The sequence below is a fragment of the Heptranchias perlo genome, chromosome 18 (assembly GCF_035084215.1).
Source record: "Heptranchias perlo isolate sHepPer1 chromosome 18, sHepPer1.hap1, whole genome shotgun sequence".
NCBI classification, from domain to species: domain Eukaryota; kingdom Metazoa; phylum Chordata; class Chondrichthyes; order Hexanchiformes; family Hexanchidae; genus Heptranchias; species Heptranchias perlo.
Window position 1 is genome coordinate 29,233,009 of NC_090342.1, and position 13,628 is coordinate 29,246,636.

General features: G+C 40.3%; 1 protein-coding gene across 1 annotated transcript in view; it reads left to right on the top strand.

The window, feature by feature from the left end:
- The window catches only part of kcnq1.2 (potassium voltage-gated channel, KQT-like subfamily, member 1.2), a 715,294-nt gene that overhangs the window by 11,273 nt on the left and 690,393 nt on the right, over window positions 1-13,628 (top strand). The window lies entirely within an intron of this gene.

Sequence of the window (13,628 nt, forward strand, 5' to 3'; positions counted from 1 at the left end):
TTTGCTGTGCAAAGGGTTTTGGAGGTGGGACTCATGGCCTCTGCCATCTCCTTGCACTGGGCTTGGACAGTTGACTTGGCTAGTTTCCTTTCCTCTGTTCAAAATAGCCCTTCTTATTTGCTCCTGATCTCTGCCAATAAGACATCCACAAAGGACTTTGTGAACCTGGGACCTCTGTGCTTGTGACATCTTTGGATGCTCTTCAGCTATGAAACACAAAATGGCTGCCTGGGACTTTCTGTTGCTGCAGCAACCACACTGGATTTCCCTCCCATCCCTCTAGGTTTGCTCCTAATAGAGGATACAAATTGTGCTTGGAGCCCATTCATAATCATGCAAGGGTTGGAGCCAGGAAAATTGGGCAGGGTCACAGTAGGCTCACCAGAGCAGAGAAGTGCTGCCTTAGCACTATTATAGTTAAATGCAATGGAGAGGAAAACCAAGGCCCAAATCTTGTATGCACCAAAACCTACATCTTTTTTCTCATTGGAAGATTAAGATTAGTGTGGTCCAAGTTTAACCATTAGCTCAGACTCCCATTAAATTACTCATTGGAGAATACGTGGAATGCTCAATGCATTCATCCATCATTATGATTTCACTCCCAAATGGACTGGGTCTAATTTTAAGATTATTCCCTTTTTGTTCTGGATTCCCCCACCAGAACAAATAGTTTCTCTGTATCTACCCTATTGAATGCTTATATTTCTGTTATAAGGGCACTGGTGTCAGCACTGGTACAGGGAAAAATATCCCATCTCGGAGATATCATCAACCTAGTTTAAATTGTTAGAAGTTACTCAGAGTAGCCATGTTCCCTTGTGGTAGTCGTGAATTTGTATTTCAAAACCATTTGATTTAAGTACAATATCAGATTTTAAACTTAATGAAATGCTATTTTAATAAGGGTGTACAAAAGGATGTGTTTAGATTTTGAAAATTAAGATTTTTTTTTAAAAAAGGTGATGAATGGGCTAAATTTTGGGTTGTCTGCAAAGCACAATGCTGGAATAGCCAGTAATGCAGTTTGTACAAAGATGTGATGAGCCACAAAGCTATAAACAAAATCTGTGAGCACTCCATGTGAAACCATGAACTGAATTACCTATTAACTGAGATGTTACCTCGTTTGTTTATATATTATGTACGTATATACATAGTACATGAACCCAGATTTTCTTGAAGATGTGAGGAGAAGGGGGAAGAAACAATTATGTATGTTTCCAAATTAGCTATGAACCATAGATAGTCAATAGCAAAAGTGGAAATGAACAACAATTGGGGAAATGTTTTCTGCTAGGTCAGCACCTGTTTTTTTTTTTTTTGAAAATGCCTTTTTATTCTTAAATATGAAAAAATCTGGTCATGTTTAGGGGATCAATAAATGGATTCCTTGCAACTTGATGCTTAGTCAGAGATGGATGTTGATCCTGTTAACATTTTGTTTCCACAATTGGAAATCACCTTCACCAAGGCAAGGAACTGTGATCAAGACTGGCATCTAGGATTACATGGAAATAGAAAAATCTATTGCTCCTGGTTTCCGGAGGGAGGCCTTAAGTATTGCACACTTTACTGTGTAAAACAGCTTGTATTATTGATTAAAGCGATTGATCAATGAAGATGTAATTTTGTGGTTTGAGTGAAAACCAAACCTTTCCATCATTGACCTCATTCAGACTGTGGTTGTGAAAAGTGTTTCCTGAGAACACATCATACTCATTTTAATTATCCAATTTCAGGGACATAGTGATGGCCCTGTATTCTGTGCATATTTTGTTCTGGCTCTGGCATGAAAGTTGGACAAACTGTTGACTATAGGTGTCTTGGCTGTTCAGTATTTGTTTTCATCTGCAGAATTTTAAACACGCAGATATTTTAGAAGTGATGAAGATTTGCAGTAGATTACATGATAAACTGTTAAGATCTTGACTGGCACGAAAGTTGTGTGGTATTCAGCAGATTTAATTTTTGGTTTGCGGCATGTATACTGATCACATCCTGGACACCAGCTGGGGTGGTATAATTATCCTCAAGGCCCTTAAGCTAGGGAGGAGAAAAATTAGTCAAGGTTCTTACTCCTGATTGGTGCCTGGTACCTCCTTGCTGGAAAATGTGCATGTGTGGAATGGGCGAAGACAGGATCAAACTGTGGTGTCTTCTGTTTGAATAACGAGCTATCCACCTGAACTATTTTCACCTTACAACATCCCACTGAAAGAGTTAGTCATTTGTCATATTTGCATTCTGTACCACCACTATTAACACCTTTACACGAATAGTAGAAGAAAAGTCAAAATAACTAAACTGCTATTCAGAGTCCATCATATGGCCTCTACACTTTTTTTGTCAACTTTTAATGGAAATTCTTTCCTCTAAGATGGTATTGTATGTATCATCTGGCTGAGGTTCATGCAGTGCAAAAAAAAATCTTTTGTTTGAGCTAGATAAGCTGCTTGCATTATTCTTCCCCCCCCCCCCCCAACCCCACCCCGGTTTGGCTAAAAACTTCTATTGGTGGAATTGGGGAAAATGTTAAAAAAAAAATTCAGAATGTAACAATTATGTAAAATGTGCAAAGCATATTAGGATTGTTGCCACATTTGTTAGATGCTGTGTGGTATTTAAGATTAGTTAGTTTGATACATGGAATGTTGAGTGTTAAAAGTTGTGCAAATTGAAATAAACAGGGATATAGCAGTAATAGGAAGTGAAGAATATGCCTGGCATGTGGCATATCTACTAATTGAGATCTCACTTTTGTACTAATTTGCATAATCAGTTATTGAACAATTATTTTTCAGATACATGAAAGGGAAAGAAAATGTAAGTGATATACATTTCACAAATGAAATCTAATAGCCTCTTGTTATGCATCACTTGTAATTTAGAAGAACTTGGGCTCCTATTGTGATGTAAATGTTGAACAATATTGTGTTACTGTTGATTGAGTAACAGTAACGTGAAGCATTATATCAGTGTTTCCCTAATAAGAACCCAAAGCCTACTGAAAGATGCCCTTCATTACTATTTTAAATAACTCTTAGCATGGATATGAACCATTGGCTATCATTCGTTTCACTCAGCAACTTAGCATGTAGTGAATTACTGAGTTACAGCTACTGATAGCAAGACGCAAGAGGATTGCTCCATACTTCAATTTGATAATCTAAAGATGAATAGTGACATAACTCTTGCAAAAACAGTGCTTCACTGACTGCTTTTATGGCATTTATTTGAGAAGTTGTGATACAGAATTCAGCTATTAATGCTAGTTTTGCTTATCAATGTAATCCAATCATATAAAATTACCTTGTTTCTAATCTTAAATGCTTATTTTGATTTATTATGATTGTTGGAAATATTATGATAGATGCAGCCAATACAAATGTGTGTTGAGTTTCTTGGTGCAAGAAGATTTATGGACAATGCATTGGTTCTGTGGTTTAGTTCTGTATGAAAATTCATGACATTCAACAGCATTACCATCGCCGAATCCCCCACCATCAACATCCGGGGAGTCACCATTGACCAGAAACTTAACTGGACCAGCCACATAAATACTGTGGCTACAAGAGCAGAGTCAGAGGCTGGGTATCCTGTGGTAGTGACTCACCTCCTGACTCCGCAAAGCCTTTCCACCATCTACAAGGCACAAGTCAGGAGTGTGATGGAATACTCTCCACTTGCCTGGATGAGTGCAGCTCCAACAACACACAAGAAGCTCGACACCATCCAGGACAAAGCAGCCTGCTTGATTGGCACCCCATCCACCACCCTAAACATTCACTCCCTTCACCACCGACTCACCGTGGCTGCAGTGTGTACCATCCACAGGATGCACTGCAGCAACTTGTCAAAGCTTCTTCAACAGCACCTATTAAACCGGCGACCTCTACCACCTAGAAGGACAAGGGTAGCAGGCACATGGGAACAACACCACCTGCACGTTCCCCTCAAGTCACACACCATCCCGACTTGGAAATATATCGCTGTTCCTTCATCGCCAGGTCAAAATCCTGGAACTCCCTACCTATCAGCATTGTGGGAGAACCTTCACCACACGGACTGCAGTGGTTCAAGAAGGCGGGTCACCACCACCTTCTCCAGGGCAATTAGGGATGGGCAATAAATGTTGGCCTTGCCAACGATGCCCACATCCCACGATCGAATAATATATTAAAAAAAATTCTTTTGGGACATTTTGGCTCATTGTTTCCCTCTAACTGGGTTTCAGTATTTATGCAAAAGTGGAAATAGAGACATACATAGGTAGGAAAAGAAAAAATGCTGATTTATTGAAATCCTGCAAATAATAATGGAAGGGAATTGGAACCGTTTTTGACTAATACATAGAAACTACAACATGGAAATGGGCATTCTGCCCAATCGATCCATGTTGCGTTTGCCCTCCACGTGAGCAAGTAGTTCCAATGCCATCTACCTACCCTGTTCCTATATCCATTCAACCCCTTTTCCTTCACCCACCTATCTAATCTTATCTTGATTGTTAACATTGTTTCTGCCTCAACCACTAATTCTTGAAGTGAATTCCACATCTTACTAAGGCTCACCTGATATTTGCCTGCTAGCAGCCGCTCCGCGCCCTCGCCATGTCCATTCCTTGTGGGAAGTGGACTGGTGGCATTTAAACAAGGCCCAGTGGTTAAAATTCTCGTGGCCTGAGCGGTTTTCAGCTCAGAGATAAAATCCATCCTCTGGTTTGTGCTTAAAGGAATAGTTCAGTGTAGATGAATCCTAGACAATTTTTGGAGAGGAGGGGAGAGATCGCTTTTAAAATAACTCTTCCATGAGCTGTGTTTAATCCTCATTTTAGCTAACACCTTATGAAGGGGTGGGGGAAATAGGGGAAGACAGACATAGTAAATGTGGACCTTGTGTGTCTTTAAAATTGCCATTGGTCTATCTGGCCACTTGGACTAATCAAATACCATTCTCCACCATTTCTTTTTCTTTCCCTATCCTTTAAATTTCATTGGTTAAGGAGATAGACTGCTGGACCCATTGTTCATCAAGGTCCTAGATGTCCCATTGATCTCCCTGCGCCGTTACTGAATCGCACTTCCTGCAATTTGCGGCGCAAACAATTTTTGAACTGAAGGGCGAGGGAAAAAATCCAACTCATGGTGCACGCTGTGTGATAACCTGCTCCAGCATTCCTCCGCTTTTGGTCCAATATGATTATGCTATCTTGTAAACAAACATCACAATTAATTCTTTATATCACATGCAAGTTATGCAGTCATATTTTCTAAAGTTACAGCCTGCTCTGATTTCACATTCCCTTTTAAGTGTTTATTTTACATAAATATGCTAATACTTTCCTCCCAATAGGATGACACCTAACCACTTCCTACAAAAACAAACACATACATGAAATAAAGTACCACTGCAACAAAACCAAACTCAAAATGGCAAATAAATTTTAAAATGAATTTGATAAAAATAAAGGTCGCCTTTTATAATACTGCCGAAATTCAAGTTACTCCATCTATTCCTTTCCATGGAAAACAAGATTTTAAAAACTGCTGTGTGCGTACAGTTGGTTATTACAAACATTAAATTTGCTGATACAATTCACACCATGTTTCATGCAGTGAAGGAAGAGTTCAAAAGCCGGTGGAGATGTTGCATTTTCTAAAATAATGTGCCTCGAGCATGCACTGCCCTCCAATCCCTGCATATCATCGGAACCAGATGCTATCACTTTGCACGTTCCCTCATTTGGATTTGAATTTTGCCTACTTTCCTTTAGCTGTTTCCACTTGCCCACGAAATGAGGTTTAAATGACTGCCAAAAGAAGCAAATTACCTTCTCCGGGCACAGCATTGTAGTCCAGCACCCTAGCACTAAAGTTAGTGGACTACCCACTACTAAGAGACTTCCTATGAGAGTTCTAGGGGTCTACTTATATTTAAAATTTCATATATCAAATCTTGTGCATAATTACTGTTAAATGCTATTGATGATAAAAGGGTCTCATCATAGAATCATAGGTTGCAGCATGGAAGGAGGCCATTCGGCCCATCGAGTCTGCGCCGGCTCAATGGACGAGCAATCCAGCTAGTCCACTCCCCGCCCAATCCCCGTAGCCCTGCACATTTTTTTTCATTTCAAGTACTTATCCTGTTCCCTTTTGAAGGTCATGATTGAATCTGCCTCCACCGCTCCCTCAGGCAGTGCATTCCAGATCCCAACCACTCGCTGCGTTTTAAAAAAAAAAAAGATTTTCCTCATGTCACCTTTTTGGTTCTTTTGCCAATCATCTTAAATCTATGCCCTCTGGTTCTTGACCCCTCCGCCAATGGGAACAGTTTCTTTCTATCCACTCTGTTCAGACCCTTCATGATTTTGAATACCTCTATCAAATCTCCTCTCAACCTTCTCTGCTCTAAGGAGAACAATCCCAGCTTCACCAGTCTACAACACATAATTTAAGTCCTTCATCCCTGAAATCATTCTAGTAATTCTCCTCTGCACCCTCTCTAAGATCTTCACATTCCTCCTAAAGTGTGGTGCTCAGAACTGGACACACTATTCCAGTTGTGGCCAAACCAGTGTTTTATAAAAGTTCATCATGACTTACTTGCTTTTGAACTCTATGCCTCTATTTATAAAGCCCAGGACCCCGTATGCTTTTTTAACCACTTTGTCAACCTGCCCTGCCACCTTCAATGATTTGTGCACATATACCCCAGATCCCTCTGTTCCTATATCCCTTTTAGAATTGTGCCCTCTAGTTTATATTGCCTCTCCTCATTTTTCCTACCGAAATGCATCACCTCACACATTTCCGCGTTAAAATTTATCCACCCATCCATGCCACCGGCGTGTCTATCCTCTTGAAGTCTATCACTATCCTCCTCACTTTCACTACCCTTCCAAGTTTTGTGTCATCTGCAGATTTTGAAATTATGCTCCCAAGTCCAAGTCATTAATAATAACACCACTGCACATCTCCCTCCAGTCTGAAAAACAACTGTTTGTTTCCTGTCATTTAGCCAATTCTGTATCCACGCTGCTATTGCCCCCTATATTCCATGGGCTGCAATCTTAATAGCAAGCCTACCATGTGGCACTTTATCAAATGTTTTTTGAAAGTTCCTATGCACCACATCAGCTGCAATGCCCTCATCTACCCTCTCTGTTACCTCATCAAAAGACCCTATCAGGTTAGTTAAACACAATTTGCCTTTAACAAATCTACGTTGGCTTTCCCTAATCAATCCACACTCGTACAAATGACTGTTAATTCTGTCCCAGGTTATAGTTTCCAAAAGTTTCCTCACCACTGTGGTTAAACTGTCTGGCCTATAGTTGCTGGGTTTATCTTTACACCCCTTTTTTTGAACAAAGGTGTAACATTTGCAATTCTCCAGTCCTCTGGCACCACCCCCTTATCTAAGGATGTCTGGAAGATTATGGCCAGTACCTCTGCAATTACCCCCCTTACTTCCCTCAGCATCTGAGGCTGCATCCCATCCGGACCAGGTGATTTATCTATTTTAAGTACAGCTAGCCTAGTACCTCTTCTTTCTCAATTTTTAGCCCATCCAGTATCTTAATGTATGTACAAAGGTTGATAATTTTGAAGTTTCAAGATGTTTTTTGGAAAAGATGCTCCATCTAACTTGTGAGTTTCTTTTATCTTTAAATAGTGAGGATCTTCACAAACTGTAATATTAATGAACTCTTGCCAATGCAGCCTCACAGCAGTGATGCAGTTATCTCTTTCCTACTAGTTTAAAGCAGAGTATGGTGTCCCCACCTCCCAACTAGGCCATTAGAAAATTCAATTCAACAAGAATTCCTGCAACTCTCAGGTGGATGTAAAAGATCCCATAATGCTATTTTAAAGAACAGCAGGGCATTTTTCCATGGTGTCCTGGCCAATATTTATCCCTCAAAACAACATCACGGAAACAGATTATCTGGTCATTTATCTTATTGCTGTTTGTAGGACCTTGCTGTGCGCAAGTTGGCTGCTGTGTTTCCCTACATTATAACAATGAATCTACTTTAAAAGTACTTAATTGGAATTCTCAGCTCCTTACAGGCATTCAAACACTTAAGTTTTAGATCTGCATTTGGTCCAATGGATTACCTATAATTTTTTTAAAATTGGGCTGCAGTAATACCCTAGCAGATGCAAACCAACCAGAGGACCTTTTTTGGAGGTGGTCTTGCACCTGTTGCCCAAGTATGTTTTGGGCAAGTTTTACAATGCACAGTTGTACTGTGAATCCAAAACTATTTGCACCAATGCAAATTATATGGTATAACTGGTATTATAATCAAATTCTTGGATGCATTTCAAAGCTATATGATTGGTTATAACAACTTCACATTAATAGTAAATGGACAGTCTTTATAGTGACAAAATTCCTGCCTTTGCTAATTTTAACAAAAGCGAGAGATGAGTAAAAAATGCTATTTCACTCCTCTGATTGTTGACATCAAACTGGATTTATTTTCCACTGATGCCTAGAGTTGAATGATGTGAAAAATAGGGAAATTTCTCAATTTTAACTCCAACCATTTAAACTGTAGAAGATGCTCTCCCTCACCAAGATGACCACAGCTGTTGTGTCTGTGGAAAAGCCGTGAAGGCCTTTTTTCAAAAACCAATTAAGTTTAAAAGTTGCTTTGGTGACCGGAATAGCTTATTTGAAATGTTAATGTATGTAGGTTCGCACACCGTGGCATAGACATTCTGTTCACTTAGAATCTCAATGGTTCAGTATTCAATCATAGGAACAAAACTCTGCCTGGGAGGAATGTATGTAGGAAATGGCAATGACTGGAAATTAACAGTTCCCTTTACAAGATGTAGGATTTGTCAAACTCTCTCATTTGGGCTACTTTGCTTTAGTTATAGCAAAGGAATTCACATTATCCAGGTATAACATCTCCTCTTGAAGGCCGACCAACAGATAAACCTGATTATATCATCCAAAAGTTCTATTTCTTAGACTCAAAAATAAAACCCACCGTTGTAAGAAGGGTATATTAGTCCTTGATGGACTGATCCTAATTTTTTTGTATTGGACTATTTCAGTATCTTGTTTTGTCTTTCTTTCTAAGCAGTATTTCAACTATAAATAAAATTGACTAATTTTAGCCTGTGCACATGGGAGATTTCCAACTGTCTCCTGCACATTTCTTGCCTGAAAAGTGGGCAGTCAGCAATTAAAAATTGGAGGTGGGAGGAGGGGGTACCTCGGCCACTTCATTGAGGCTCCATCTCCTCCAGATGTAATTTTCAGGCAGGCATGTAAATGAACAAGCACCAAGCCCACCTGAAACAGGTGGGAAGCTGTTTAAATATATTAAACCGGATGCTACGCCAGATGTAGGAACCCAATTGCAATTTTCAGGTACAAATAGGTGGAGCTTGCGCCGTGCAATTGAACCAGGCATTGAGCGGCCTAACCAGCGATCCTTAAAAGGACCGCAGGGTTTGCTCCTCCTGGCCCCCTCCCCCCCAAAAAAAACCTCTAGCCCATTGGTGGCGCATTCAAAGCCTCCCGCCTCCTTCCCCCCCCCCCCACCCTGGATTGTCTCCCACCCCCCTCCCAAACTCAACCAGCTGGCCAGCTCAACGTGGAAGCCAGATAGATTTACTCATTCCCACAACCGGAGAGCTGTAGTGGGACACCTCAAAATGGCTTGTGCCTCATGCCATCACCAACGGGTGGAAGGCATGGTCACTCTGCTGCCTGTGGGAGCAAGTTGAAGTTCATCCCCGTGATCTTTGGAAAGAACAGGATAAAGTGATGGCCATTCCATGTATTCTCCAATAAGTGGTCTACTGTGATTAGATGTTATTTGTCAAACCTGGGTGTGGTAACCCACACATGGTATTGGTAAGGATACAGGATTAGTTTGAAGTGAACTTTGATCTGCTTAAGCACATTGCCAGCTAGTTGTGTACATGAGCAAAATGTTGGGAAATTATTTTATAATTTTGTAAAGAACAGATGGTGCCAGATGATATGTATCATCACCAGCATCTGTTTTACCCAGCTGTGTTTTAGGTTTGACCGTATGACTGAACGTGTTTTTTTTAATTAAAATTAATAAAAACAAGTATTTTTGGCTCCCATATTGCTTTCTCTGGAAAAGAACTGATGCATTAGCTTAAGAGGGTTGCCTTTTATATGGTATGGGAAAAGAATATTCAGTGAGAAATACCCTGATATCTAAACCTCAGAAGAGGATGTCCTCCCTTTCCCCCCCCCCCTCCCCCACCTACTGTCAATTCAAATTTATTCTGGTGGCATGTGGCAGATGCTTTCTTTCAGAAAATTAAGACTTTGCAAATTTCTCGACTGGTATCAGTTCTTGTGTTGTATTTTGCATTTCATGGACTATTTCTGCCTTTTCAGTTTAGGTGTCATTTATGCCAGTTATTTTCTTAGAGTGGGTAATAGGAAATTTGTTACTCAAACAAATTATAGTAGAGTCTATCAGTATTTAGCACTCAGTTTATATGTTGTAATATGGTAATAAGTAACCGTTTCTTGGTATTTCAGTAGTTTTGCACTGCACTGGTAAAATCATGAAAATAAGTTTAAACTGTACTTCCACACAAGGTGGTCCAATCGGTAACCTAGCAAAAATGGTTCTATTACTATGCTTAAAGATTTGCACTTTGTTATCGGTGTTAGCACTATAAGGAAATGAGCATCTCCTGAATTTAAAAAAAATCTGAGCGGAGTATGATGGTATGAGATATACATTTCAAATGACTCAGCCCACTCAGGTGATTAGTGGAAAAATAATTAGTAGTAAACCAGATGGATCTTTCCCAAGAGCTGAAAACTGAATGATCTACACAGGTGTCTGACAGCTTTATAATTAGAAAATAGAATTGAAAGCTGTTTGATTTTTTTCTCTATTTCCTCAAAGTAAGGCACGATAGTGCTAAGTAATGGAACTTTTTTGCTGTTTTCGGAGACTTGGAAGAGGGGGGAGGGGGTAATTTTCCCAAGCAAGCTAGTTAAGTTATTCACACACAATTCATTTTGTGCACCTTTTTATTGCTGTCATTAACCTGATTAAAATAGCCAGTGTGTTACCAGAAGAAATTAAAAAGCCTATTGTCAGCATTGAGCACACTCACATTGAGCACAACAAGGGACCTCTTTCATCCGTTCAGGCTTCAAGTGGGAAGAAATGAACAGCAACAGCTACTACTCTGTGCTCAGTTGATGCGCAGCATGTGTCCTCCCACTATGGATTGAGTATTTGAGGTTGGCTTTAATCCACTGGGTCTTCTGGAAACCATGAGGTTGTTGTTGCAGAAGTGGTAATTAGGGGCAGTTGGTGACCAGTTCACATTCATGATACCATGGCTATACAATTATATGAGCCAAAATATTAGATGCTGAAAATACAAAGATAAGCCAAAATACCAGCAGCAATAATAATTCTACCTGCCTTTTCTAATGAAGTGAGGTTATATGTCCTGTTTTGATTGGTTCGGAGTACAGTGTCTTAACTCATGTCATAAAATCTTCCACAAACCAACAAACAGTGCATAATGCAAATGCCTATTTAATCATGTCCAGTCTCTTTGTCATCTAAGGATACAGCTCTATTTCTGGTAAGACTTAGCACTACAAAATCAACAACAACAACTTGCATTTAACGTAGTGAAACATCCCCAGTCACGTCACAGGAGTGTTATCAATAAAATTTGACACCGAGCCACATAAGGAGATATTAGTTCAGGTGATCAAAAGCTTGGTCAAAGAGGTAGGTTTTAAGGAGGATCTTAAAGGAGGAGAGAGAGGTAGAGGGGCAGAAAGATTTAGGGAGGGAATTCCAGAGCTTAGGGCCCAGGCATAAGAACACAGAGTAGGCTATTCAGCCCCTCGAGCCTGTTCCGACATTCAGTGAGATCATGGCAGATCTGTATCCTAACTCCATTTACCTGCCTTGGCTCCAGATCCCTTAATACCCTTGGTTAGCAAAAATCTATCAATCTCAGATTTAAAATTATGAATTGAGCTAGCATCTACTGCTTTTTGTGGGAGAGTTTTCCACACTTCTACCACCCTTTGCGTGACGAAGTGTTTCCTAACTTCTCTCCTGAATGGCATGGCTCTGATTTTAAGGTTATGTCCCCTTGGAGAAAGTTTCTCTATCAATTCCTTTCAAAATCCTAAAAACCTCAATCAAATTACCTCTTCACCTTTTATATTCCAGGGAATACAAGCCTAGTTGACATAATCCCTCCTCATATAATTTAACCCTTGGTGCCCTGGTAGCATTCTAGTGAATCTACACTGCGCTGCATCCAAGACCAATATATCCTTTCTAAGGCATGGTGCCCAGAACTGTACACAGTACTCCAGATGTGGTCTAACTAGGGCTTTATATAGCTGTAGCAAAACTTCCTCCCCTTTATATTCTATACCTCTAGTTATAAAGGCTAATATTCCATTTAAGAAATACTTGGATCTATCCTTTTTTGATCCAAAATGGATGACCTCACTCTTACCTGCGTTGAAATCCAGCTGCCACAGTTTTGCCCACTCACTTAATCAGGCAGCTGAAGGCATGGCCGCCAATGGTGGAGTGATGAAAATCGGGGATGCGTAAGAGGCTAGAATTAGAGGAGTGCAGAAATCTGAGGTTTGTAGGGCTGGAGGAGTTTAGAGATAGGGAGGGGTGAAGCTGTGGAGGGATTTGAAAACCAGGATGAGAATTTTAAAATCGAGGCGTTCCTAGACCGGGAGCCAAAGTAGGTCAGCGAGCACAGGGGTGATGGGTGAACGGGACTTGGTGCGAGTTAGGATACCGGCAGCAGAGTTTTGGATGGGCTCAAGTTTACAGAGGGTGCAAGGTGGGAGGCCGGCCAGTAGAGCATTGGAATAGTTGAGTCTAGAGGTAACAAAGGTTTTAAAAAAAATAAAAATAAATCTGCTGTCTAGGGATGCTGTTAAAGCCAAAATACTCTTTTTAATGATTTCGATTTGATTAACTCGTAGGAGTTTTAGCAGGTCACTATTATGAGGTGGCTATCTGTAGTATTCTGATGAGTACATTGCAGTCTAGGTTGAAGAAAGATGCATCGGTACTATCTATAGGTCGGGATGTGTTCATGTTTAATTACTGAGAGCAGGAATCGTTACAATCTTGCCATAATCATAGTGAGGCCATAATCATAGTGAGGCCATTCGGCCCATCGTGCCTGTGCCGGCTCTTTGAAAGAGCTATCCAATTAGTCCTTTTGCCCTGCAAATTTTTCCACTTCAACTATTTATCCAATTCCCTTTTGAAAGGTATTGTTGAATCTGCTTCCATTACCCTTTCAGGCAGTGCATAACAACTCTCTGCGTAAAACTTTTTTCCTCATGTCCTACTGGGCCACTCTGCTCTGGGCTGCTCCTTTTATACTGGGCCGCTCCACTCCACTCCTGGCTGCTCTTTTGTGCTGGGCTTCAGTAATCAATATAAGTTTTGCATCAAGTGTGTAACCTTGAGTCTGTTTTTCAAAAATGTCATGCTTCAGGTGTCCATGTCTATAGGACATAAATTAATTGGCCAATTAATTTTGTGTTAAATCAGGAATTCAAATTTCATATCAAATATCAAA